Raw genomic sequence first — 9,457 nt, 5'->3', positions numbered from 1 at the left:
ATACGAAGTGGGGCCACGAGGTGGCCAAACCACAAGGCGGCGCGGCCAAGGGGGGCCCGCGCCGCCGCTGTGGTGTGGGCCCCCCGTCGGCCCCCGACTCTGCCCTTCCGCCTACTTAAAGCCTCCGTCGCGAAACCCCTGACGCGAAAAACCACGATACGGAAAACCTTACTGAGACACCGCCGCCGCCAATCCCATCTCGGGGGATTCTGGAGATCTCCTCCGGCACCCTGCTGGAGAGGGGATTCATCTCCCGGAGGACTCTACGCCGCCATGGTCGCCTCCGGAGTGATGAGTGAGTAGTTCACCCCTGGACTATGGGTCCATAGCGAGTAGCTAGATGGTTGTCTTCTCCTCATTGTGCTTCATTGTTGGATCTTGTGAGCTGCCTAACATGATCAAGATCATCTATCTGTAATACTCTATGTTGTGTTTGTCGGGATCCGATGGATAGAGAATACCATGTTATGTTAATTATCAAGTTATTGCATATGTGTTGTTTATGATCTTGCATGCTCTCCGTTATTAGTAGAGGCTCTGGCCAAGTTGATGCTAGTAACTCCAAGAGGGAGTATTTATGCTCGATAGTGGGTTCATGCTCGCATTGACACCAGGACGATGACGAGAAAGTTCTAAGGTTGTGTTGTGCTTGTTGCCACTAGGGATAAAACATTGATGCTATGTCCGAGGATGTAGTTATTGATTACATTACGCACCATACTTAATGCAATTGTCTGTTGTTAGCAACTTAATACTGGAGGGGTTCGGACGATAACCTCGAAGGTGGACTTTTTAGGCATAGATGCGGTTGGATGGCGGTCTATGTACTTTGTCGTAATGCCCAATTAAATCTCACTATACTTATCATGACATGTATGTGCATTGTTATGCCCTCTCTATTTGTCAATTGCCCGACTGTAATTTGTTCACCCAACATGCTTTTATCTTATGGGAGAGACACCTCTAGTGAACTGTGGACCCCGGTCCTATTCTTTAATACTGAAATACAAATCTGCTGCAATACTTGTTTTACTGTTTTCTTTGCAAACAATCATCTTCCACACAATTCGGTTAATCCTTTGTTACAGCAAGCCGGTGAGATTGACAACCTCACTGTTTCGTTGGGGCAAAGTACTTTGGTTGTGTTGTGCAGGTTCCACGTTGGCGCCGGAATCCCCGGTGTTGCGCCGCACTACATCCCGCCGCCATCAACCTTCAACGTGCTTCTTGGCTCCTCCTGGTTCGATAAACCTTGGTTTCTTTCTGAGGGAAAACTTGCTGCTGTGCGCATCATACCTTCCTCTTGGGGTTGCCCAACGAACATGTGAAATACACGCCATCAATTGACAACCTCACTGTTTCGTTGGGGCAAAGTACTTTGGTTGTGTTGTGCAGGTTCCACGTTGGCGCCGGAATCTCTGGTGTTGCGCCGCACTACATCCCGCCGCCATCAACCTTCAACGTGCTTCTTGACTCCTACTGGTTCGATTAAACCTTGGTTTCTTACTGAGGGAAACTTGCCGCTATGCGCATCACACCTTCCTCTTGGGGTTCCCAACGGACGTGTCAGCTACACGCATCACTGATATGTCTCTGACGTATCGATAATTTCTTATGTTCCATGCCACATTATTGATGATATCTACATGTTTTATGCATACTTTATGTCATTATTATGTGTTTTCCGGAACTAACCTATTGACGAGATGCCGAAGGGCCAGTTGCGGTTTTCTGCTGTTTTTGGTTTCAGAAATCCTAGTAAGGAAATATTCTCGGAATTGGACGAAATCAACGCCCAGGGTCCTATTTTTGCACGAAGCTTCCAGAAGTCCGAGGAGTAAACGAAGTGGGGCCACGAGGCGACGACACACTAGGGCGGCGCGGCCTGGGCCTTGGCCGCGCCGGCCTGTTGTGTGGGTCCCTCGTGACCCTCCCGACTCTGCCCTTCCGCCTACTTAAAGCCTCCGTCGCGAAAACCCTACCACGTTCGACGAAACCAGAGAAAACCTTCCAGAGCCGCCGCCATCGCGAAGCCAAGATCTGGGGGACAGGAGTCTCTGTTCCGGCACGCCGCCCGGACGGGGAAGTGCCCCCGGAAGGATCCTCCATCGACACCACCGCCATCTCCATCAACGCTGCTGTCTCCCATGAGGAGGGAGTAGTTCTCCATCGAGGCTCGGGGCTGTACCGGTAGCTATGTGGTTAATCTCTCTCCTATGTGCTTCAATACAATAATCTCATGAGATGCCTTACATGATTGAGATTCATATGATGATGCTTGTAATCTAGATGTCATTGTGCTAGTCAAGTGGATTTTACTTATGTGATCTCCGGAGACTCCTTGTCCCACGTGTGTAAAGGTGACCGTGTGTGCACCGTGTGGGTCTCTTAGGCTATATTTCACAGAATACTTATTCACTGTTATGAATGGCATAGTGAAGTGCTTATTTATATCTCTTTATGATTGCAATGTGTTTTGTATCACAATTTATCTGCGTGCTACTCTAGTGATGTTATTAAAGTAGTTTATTCCTCCTGCATGGTGTAATGGTGACGAGTGTGTGCATCGTGTAGTACTTGGCGTAGGCTATGATTGTGATCTCTTGTAGATTATGAAGTTAACTATTGCTATGATGGTATTGATGTGATCTATTCCTCCTTTCGTAGTGTGAAGGTGACAAGTGTGCATGCTATGTTAGTACTTGGTTTGGTTATGTTGATCTCGTTATGCACTCTAAGGTTATTTAAATATGAACATTGAATATTGTGGAGCTTGTTAACTCCGGCATTGAGGGTTCGTGTAATCCTACACAGTTAGTGGTGTTCATCATCCAACAAGAGAGTGTAGAGTCTAGCATCTATCTATTTATTCTGTTATGTGATCAATGTTGAGAGTGTCCACTAGTGAAAGTATGATCCCTAGGCCTTGTTCCTAAATATCGCTATCGCTCGCTTGTTTACTTGTTTTATCGCATCTTTACTTCCTGCAATATTACTACCATCAATCGCACGCCGACAAGCACTTTTCCGGCGCCGTTACTACTACTCATATTCATTCATACCACTTGTATTTCACTATCTCTTCGCCGAACTAGTGCACCTATTAGGTGTGTTGGGGACACAAGAGACTTCTTGCTTTGTGGTTGCGGTGGTTGCATGAGAGGGATATCTTTGACCTCTTCCTCCCTGAGTTCGATAAACCTTGGGTGATCCACTTAAGGGAAACTTGCTGCTGTTCTACAAACCTCTGCTCTTGGAGGCCTAACACTGTCTACAAGAATAGAAGCACCCGTAGACATCACGCGTCCAGGGTTGGCGCCATGCGCGCTCTGGCGAGGCATGGGCGTGTTTTGGGCGCCACTGGGCGCGCGTGTGCTGGCGTCTCCGGTGCATGGAATCGTAGAGTCATTGGCTGGGCAGCGTCAGGTGAGTGAGAGGGAGAGAATTGACACGGTGGTGCAGTCCAGAGGTGGCCAGAGGCGATGGTGGCATGATGGTGGCATGCCATGCCACGGCATGGCATGATTTTGTTGATTTGATCAAACAAGGGTCAGTGCAAGTGGTGATACTGGTGTGGTGAAGTGAGAGGAGGCTCCAGGGTTGCAGTGGTGCCTCAGGTTGGACCAAGTCCATCTCCAATTTCAGTATGGGCCACAATTATATCCCTACAATAAAGGTGTTTGATGTAATGCCCGAAAGAAAAAGATTTTTGAATTTTGCAATTATTTTTGGTGGGTTGTAATCATATATTAAAAGGAGTAGAATGATGTTGGTTTGGTTCAATTTGGAGTTGGTTTGCAAAATCTCAAAATGGCATATGATCTTAGTTTAGTTTCAATGTCTCATCTTGGCTTGCTTATAATTTGAAATTGAGGCAGAGTTTGAGGTGAGTGTTTTGAGAAAAGTTGTTGTCCTTGATGAGATCTTGGAAGAGGTGCAAAGAGTTGGCCAAGTGTACAAAGAAAAAGTTAAAAACCAGGGGCTCAAAGTGAGTATCATGCTGAAAATGTCTCACATGACCATAATCACATGTGATCACAAAATTGATTCAAAAATGATTTGAATTGATTTTGATTGTTTCCAAAAGTGTTAAAAAGTGTTTAGTATCCATTTACAACTAATGGTGCAAACCAAATTGGTCTAGGTTAAAGATTTGTAAAAATGGCATAGGCCATATGTGTGTGTGACATTGATTTTTATAATTTCTTTTCTATTTTCTTTTTATTTGACTTTGGATGATCAAGTGATCATTGTTAGGGTTTTAGAGTAAGAGAGAACACATAAGCAAGCATCATGGTAAAAGCACACTCGAATAAATTAATAAGGTGAGCTATATGCATAGTCCTATATGCTGGGAAAAAGTTTTTTTTGGCTCTGATTTTTGGATTCTTGAATTTCTCTCTTGTTCCTTTTATTGAAAACTTGGGATGTTACAAACCCTTCCCCCTTACGAAAGATCTCGTCCCGAGATCTAAGGAAAACTAGGTACTAAAGAGATCTGGGTATTCCTTCTTCATATCCTCCTCGCGTTCCCAAGTGGCTTCTTCTTCGGTGTGATTACTCCATTGTATTTTTAGGAACTTGATACTCATGGTGCGGGTGGTCCTGAAAGCTTCTTCAAGGATGCGAATAGGCACTTCGCGGTATTTTAGATCCTTGTTGATATCAATGGCTCTGTGGTCGATGTTCTTGAACACTTCGGTCTTCTCCGGTACTTCTAGGCACTTCCGAAGCAGTGAGATGTGAAACACATTGTGCACCGCGGACATTTCTTCCGGTAGTGCCAGCTGATATGAAACTTCTCCTCGGCGACTCAGAACTTTGAATGGTCCGACATATCCGGGGCGAGTTTTCCTCCGAGTTGGAATCTCTGCATTCCTTTGAGGGGTGAGACTTTGAGATACACAAAATCTCCGATCTCGAATGTCATCTCTCGGCGTCTCTTGTCGGCGTAGCTCTTCTGTCTTGACTGGGCAGTCTTGAGGTACTCGCGGATCTTGTGCACCTTCTCTTCGGCTTCTCGAAGAATATCGGGGCCGAAGACTTGACTATCTCCGACTTCCGACCAGTTCAGAGGGGTACGGCATTTCCTTCCGTACAAGGCTTCAAAGGGGGCCATCTGTAAGCTGGCTTGATAACTGTTGTTGTAGGAGAATTCTGCATAAGGTAAGCAGTCTTCCCATTTGGATCCATACTCTAGCACACAGGCTCTCAACATATCTTCCAGTATCTGGTTGACTCTCTCGGTCCGTCCGTCGGTCTGCGGGTGATAGGTCTGTGCTGAAATTCGGACGGGTTCCTAGTCCTTCATGTAATTTCGCGGAATCTTCAGGTGAATTGCGATCCTCTATCTGACACAATTGACTTGGGGGTTCCGTGCAGGCTGACTATTCTGGAGATGTATAACTCAGCTAGCTTTGGGCCTTGGTATGTGGTCTTGACAGGGATGAAATGTGCAACCTTGGTCAATCTATCTATGAATACCCAAATGGAGTCATTTCCTCTGCTAGATTTGGGCAATCCTGTGATAAAGTCCATACCGACAGAATCCCATTTCCACTCGGGAATCTGTAAGGGTTGCAACAGTCCTGCATGGCGTTGATGTTCTGCCTTGACTCGTTGACATATATCACACTTGGCGATGTAGCTTCCTATCTCTCGCTTCATTCCGTGCCACCAGAATTGTTCCTTCAGGTCTTGGTACATCTTGGTTCCTCCAGGGTGAATGGAATATAGGGTATCGTGAGCTTCCTTCAGAATGACTTGCTTCAACTCCGAATCTGAGGGTACACACAGGCGTCCGTTGTACCAAAGAACTCCTTCTTCATCTACGGTGAATCCTGGTGCCTTTCCTGCAGCTATCTGATTCTTGATTCCGTCAATGCTGGCATTTCCCTTCTGGGCTTCTTTTATCTGACTCATCAAGGTGGGTTGAAGTTCAATGCTGGCTAAGAATCCTTCGCTCACTAGCTCTAGTCTGAACTGTTCAAATTCTTGATACAGGCTGGGCTGCTCTATTGCAATCATGGAGTTTAACTGACACAGCAGTCTGCTCAAGGCATCCGCTACCACATTGGCCTTGCCGGGGTGGTAGTGAATTTCCATGTCATAATCCTTGATTAATTCTATCCATCTGCGCTGTCTCATGTTCAACTCCTTCTGGGTGAAAATGTACTTCAAGCTCTTGTGATCTGAGTATATCTCGCATCGATTACCCATGAGGTAATGACGCCAAACCTTCAGGGCTAAAACTACGGCTGCTAACTCCAGGTCATGAGTTGGATAGTTCTGTTCATGTTGCTTCAGTTGTCTTGATAGGTATGATATCACCTTGCCTTCTTGCATCAACACACATCCAAGACCAATCTTGGATGCATCACAGTAGACATCGAACGGCTTGGTGACATCAGGCATGATCAGTATTGGGGCTGTGGTTAATCTGAGCTTGAGTTGTTGAAAGCTTTCCTCACATTTGTCATTCCAGTCAAACTTCTTGTCCTTCTTCAGCAGTTGAGTCATTGGTCTTGCGATGCTGGAAAATCCTTCAACGAACCTGCGGTAATATCCCGCTAATCCCAGAAATGCCCGGACTTCAGTCTGGGTGGTTGGGGCTTTCCATTCCTCAACAGTTTTGATTTTTGCGGGATCTACGGCAATTCCTCCTGCAGACAAGATGTGTCCCAGGAATCCTACTTCCTTCAACCAAAACTCACATTTCCTAAACTTGGCGTACAACTGATGCTGCCTAAGGGTTTCTAAAACCACTTCCAAATGTTGCTCATGTTCTTCTTCTGATTTGGAGTAGATAAGAATGTCGTCGATGAAGACAACGACAAACTTATCCAGAAAGTCCATAAAGATCTTATTCATGAGATTCATGAAGTAAGCGGGGCATTGGTCAGTCCAAAGGACATGACATTGTACTCATACAGTCCATATCTGGTGGTAAAGGCAGTCTTTGGAATATCTGTTGCACGGATCTTCAGTTGAAGGTAACCTGTCCTCAGATCAATCTTCGAGAATACTTGGGCACCGGTCAGCTGGTCAAACAGGTCTTCTATCTTTGGCAAGGGGTATTTGTTCTTGATGGTGACATCGTTAAGCTTACGATAATCCTTAACCAAACGAGTGGCACCGTCCTTTTTATCCACAAATAAAACTGGCGATCTCCAAGGAGACGCACTTGGTCGAATCAGACCTTTGTACAGCATATCATCCAGTTGCTTCTTCAGTTCCACTAGCTCTGCGGGGTTCATGCTATAGGCTCTCTGGGCTATAGGTCCTGTGCCAGGGATTAACTCGATGATGAACTCGATACCCCGATCTGGGGGCATACCGGGTAGATCATCTGGAAACACATCGGGGTATCGACAAACGACCCTGATCTGATCCAAGGTTGGCTTGGCTACACTTTGGTTGCAGGTGAAATTTCTGGGTAGTCTTTCAGACACATGTTCTATTATTATTCCGGTTCTACTAGTCATGGTGATGGCCTTCTTGGCGCAGTCTATCAGTCCATGATGTTTCGACATCCAATCCATACCCAGTACTACTTCCAATCCTTTTGTTCCCAGAACAATCAAGTTTGCATAAAAATCTATTTCATGAATTCTGATGGGTACATCTTTGCAAAATTTTCTAGCTTTAGTTGTTGATCCAGGTATTTGAACTATCATGACATGTTTCAAGCTGATTGGTTGAATCTTACTAGTGCACACAAAATCTTCTGTGACAAACGAATGCGATGCTCCAAAATCAAACAACACTCTTGCTGGTATTGAGTTAACAGAGAACATACCCAGCACCACGTCTGGTGCTTCCTGGGGTTCCTCGGTGTTCATGTGGTAGAGGCGACCTCCACGGTTGTTCGGGTTGTTGGGCGCGAACTTCTTGCCGGTGGAGACACGGCGTTGTTACTGAGCAGGTGCAGCGGTGTTGCCGGCGAGCTTGGCCAGCCTTTTGGGACACTCATTGGAGTAGTGTCCCACAACTCCACATTCATAGCAGGTGATGGTGGACTTGTCCTTGGTTGTGACGGGGATGGCGTTGCTCCCAGTCCTTGGTGCGGTGTTGGTGTTATTGTTGTTGTTGTTGGGGGCTCTCGGCGGAGGGCGGTTGAAGTTGGTGTTGTTGTTGTTGTAGTTGCTGTTGTTGTTGTGGTGGCCTCCTGGCCTAGGGTTTCCTCCACTCCGGTTCTGATAACTCGGACGTGACATCTGTGCATTGGGCTTGTTGTTCCTGGAGGCGAAGCCTCCACTTGAGTTGGGGCGATACCTTGGGGCATTGCTAGGCCCACTCTGATTCATCATGCGGTGCTTGCGGTTCTCGCTGGCTTGATGCAGTTTGCCCTCCATTTGGATGGCAGAGTCAACAAGGGCTTCGAGGTCGGCGAAGGGAATGTTGATCAAAACAGTCTGCATCTCATCATGCAGTCCGTTCAGAAACCTTTCTTTCCTCTTCTCAGTAGTATCAGTCTCATCCGGGGCGTACCTTGACAAAGTTAGGAACTTGTCGCGGTATTCCACCACGGACATCCGGCCTTGCTTCAGTTCACGGAATTCATCTCTCATCTTCTTTATCAGACCCGGGGGCACATGGTACTTGCTGAACTTGAGCTTGAAATCTACCCAAGTCATGAACTGTCCCGCGTTCATGGCGCGGGTGCTTGTCCACCAAGCTCTTGCGGGTCCTGCTAAGTAGTGCGTAGCAAATAGCACTTTCTCATTTTCTTCAACTCCAGCTACTTCTAGATTGTTCTCCATAGTTTGGAGCCAATCATCTGCATCCAGGGGTTCCTCAGTCTTGCTGAAAACTGGCGGGTTTGTATTCTGGAAGTTCTTGAGCTTTGATCCTGTGTGATCATGATGGCCTTGATTGTTGTTGACAAGCTGTTGAAGTGCTGCAATGTTGGCTTGCCTTTCAACTCTTTCTGCTTCTCTATCTTCCAGCATAACTTGCAACATCTGCATCATAGCTTCCTGATTCGCGTTGCGAGTTGGAGGGGCCATCTGAGCATTGGGATAGATCATGAGATAAGAGGGAAAATCTATGGCTTGTTTTGTGTTTAACACTACAAGAAAAGTTGCCCTGGCCGACGAAGTTGAAGTCGCGCCGTGCTTGCTGGTGTACCATGGCCGACGATTTTGGGTCCCTCCGTGGTGCATGTCAAAACTTTTTTTTCTCGTTTTTGAGGCCACCTAGCCCGACGAAAGCGGCCAAAACGTCGCGTATGGTGGCCCGGGACGTGGTGCATCGCGAATTCTCGGGTTCGCCGGCCGAGTCAACGCAAATCCGCACCGCCGAGGGATGTAGGGCCCGGATGGCAGCCTCTACGGCATTGTTTTTTTCTCGATCGCGCCATCTCGTTCAACGTTCTCCGATCGAGCCGTTTACGATGCAGGATCATGGGTCCCGCATGTCATCCTCTATGAACCAAAATTCTTTCTATTCTTGGATT

The sequence above is a fragment of the Lolium rigidum genome, chromosome 3 (genome assembly GCF_022539505.1).
Source record: "Lolium rigidum isolate FL_2022 chromosome 3, APGP_CSIRO_Lrig_0.1, whole genome shotgun sequence".
Taxonomy (NCBI): domain Eukaryota; kingdom Viridiplantae; phylum Streptophyta; class Magnoliopsida; order Poales; family Poaceae; genus Lolium; species Lolium rigidum.
The sequence above is the reverse complement of the archived record's forward strand: the minus strand, read 5'-3'. Positions refer to the sequence as shown.